This window comes from Spermophilus citellus (genome assembly GCF_964194105.1).
Source record: "Spermophilus citellus genome assembly, chromosome: 13".
Classification (NCBI taxonomy): Eukaryota; Metazoa; Chordata; class Mammalia; order Rodentia; family Sciuridae; genus Spermophilus; species Spermophilus citellus.
In genome coordinates, this window is record NC_138193.1 from 43,205,536 (window position 1) to 43,208,168 (window position 2,633).

Here is a 2,633-nt window from a genome sequence, read left to right on the forward strand (position 1 = left end):
CTAGCCTGGATCCTTGAGTAGCTCTGATAAGCAACATTGCCATTTAGCATGAACAGGATGTTAGTCTTTGTTACTGCAAACCACATTTATCTTGAACTTTGTAATTGCTGTATAATCCAGTTTAATATAATTTGATATCAGTGATGTGAATTGATATGCGATCCCTGGAAAAAAAAATCTGTTGGAGTTCTAACCTGTTAGTCCCCTGCAATGTGACCTTACTTTGAAATAGAGTAATCAAAGATTAATTAGCCATAATTTATGCAGGTGAAGTCATCCTAAAGTTGGATGGCCCCCAATGCAATATGACTAGTGTCCTAATAAGAAGATGGAAATTTGGACACACACTGAAAGAACACCATGTGATGACAGACAGATTGATTTGCTGCAAATGCAAGCCAAAAAACACTAAGACTTGCCAAAAACCCCAGAAGCTAGAAAGAGGCAAGGAAGACTTCTTCTGACAGTTTTCAGAGAATGCATAGCCCCACTGATTGCTTCGTTTTAGACTACCATCACCAGAACCGTGAGACAATACATTTCTGTTGTTTTAAGCAATCCAGTTCATGGTCCATTGTGTGGCAGCCTGAGGAAACTAATACAATCAGATGAGACAGAAGTGCTTATAATTTTGGTTTTATATTGTTCTAATTCTTCCAATTGGATTTAAGAAATACACTCACCTAGATAATCCTTAAAGGTAGTCAATTTTTGCACTGGCAGTAGAGTCTGATTGGGGTTCACATAATAATTTTACATGATCTGCATGACACATATATTCTCTGTATATATGTATATGTATGAGAAAAATGTTCATGTATATACATTTTTAGGTGTCGTCTCTTCTGTATCCATTCATTTGAGGAGCAAATTCAAAGAAGTATTTCAGATGAGAATTTTCCTATTCTTAGCCTGAGTTCCCCAATTATATAGAATCCAAATAGTCTAGATTTCCTTAGCAATGCACCCTAAAGAATATCTATTCCTGCAGCTATATTCTAGATCTACTTTTGCACAGGATAAACTTCCCGCCTCTCTGAACTATTAGAGGCCTATGTTCATGTCTCTATCAAACCCTAAATACTATTTTGATCTCCAACATCCTATCAGCTCCTCTTGGTTCTTGTTGGCCTACTCACATTATTCTCTGACTCATTTTTATTAACTCACCTCCACCCTCAGCTATATTTAGTATTTTTTTTTTTTTTTGTTAGAACAACTCAGCAAAATAAAATTCCGGTTTATTGTTGGACAACATTGTTTCACACATACATCAAACAGGCCAAAAAAATAAACAGCAACTTCATAGACAAAAAAAGGAAAAAAAAAAAAAAAAGAAACCTTTTTTATCTTTGGCCTTTTTAACCATCTCATACAAACCAACTACTTATAGTACAACTAAAGTACATACACAAAAAAAGTTACTGGAATGCTCGGAATAAGATTGTTTTTTTGTTGTTGTTTTTGCTTTTTTTACAAGGTTTTTTTTTCTCCTTTGAGATTATAATGAACATGGTCACACCACAAGTAAAGTCAGAAGTAGGACAGAGAACGCTCCAAAGGCTGGCTTGGTCATCCGAGATCATTAAAAATGGCTGACCCCTAACAATATGTACAAAAATATAAAATGTAAATAAAAAATACAAACAAATTTTCCTTTTTAAATGTACTTTTAAGAAAAAAAGCAGGGCCTTGGAAGTTTTGGTTCTTTTTTCCTCCCCTGTTGCAAATTCACGTTGTGGTTTTGGTTGGGTGGTGAAGAGCGCACGTCGTCTGCGGGTGGCACTGCCCCTGGAGGGCGGGCGGGCGGACCTCTCTACTCGAAGGTGACCACGTTTAGATTCTGAGAAGGGAAGTGGAGGGTGAATAGGTCATGGTGGCCTTTTATTTTTAGTTTAACTTTTCCTTTTTTGCTGTCTAGTCATCCTCCTGGGTCTTCTGCTTCTTGCTATCAACATCATCCTCCTCGTCATCTTCAGCTGCCCGTTTGCCCGTAGCTGCCTCAGCCTCCTCATCTTCATCTCCATCCTCTTCCTCACCATCACTTCCTCCTCCTCCTCCTCTTCCTCACCACCCTCTTCCTCTTCTTCATCTACCTCATTGTCAGCCTCCTGCTCCCCATTTTCCTCATTAGCATTCCCATTAGCAGGGGCGTCTCTTCCATTCTCTGCCTCCTCCACAACCTCCTTCTTCTCCTTTAAGTCCTTGGTGGTGATTTCAGAGCTAGTGTCCAGCGTCTGACATGGTGGATCACCCAGTGATCCCATGCAGTGGGTTAAAAAGGAAACTAGAGTTCAGGGACTCTGGCTGCGGAGGTGGTTGCGGCGAGTGGGGAGCTGGACCCAGGAACAATGCAAAGATGGCTTTTCAGAGCAGCCAGTCTATATTTAGTATTGATCATTCCCTTTCTCTTGGGTAAATCTGGGAGTAAAATTAATTCTCCATTCTACCATTACTTTGAAATTCTCTCAAAATCATGATTCTCCTTCAGTATTTCTATGAGGAAGAGAGAATTCCCATAGAGTGAAAACAATATATGTCTATGTTACATTAGGAATAAAGTTATTTTTCTTTCTGGTACATCCTAAAAGAGAGATTCAGTAGTAGGTAATGACTAGTTGGCTTTTTCTGCT

General features: G+C 38.9%; 1 pseudogene across 1 annotated transcript; it reads right to left on the reverse strand.

Moving 5' to 3' along the window:
* Positions 1 to 1,200: 1,200 nt before the first annotated feature.
* Positions 1,201 to 2,267, reverse strand: LOC308632753 (annotated as a pseudogene). The gene has a single exon. The product of its transcript is annotated as an uncharacterized misc_RNA (transcript).
* Between the last annotated feature and the right edge of the window lie 366 nt (positions 2,268 to 2,633).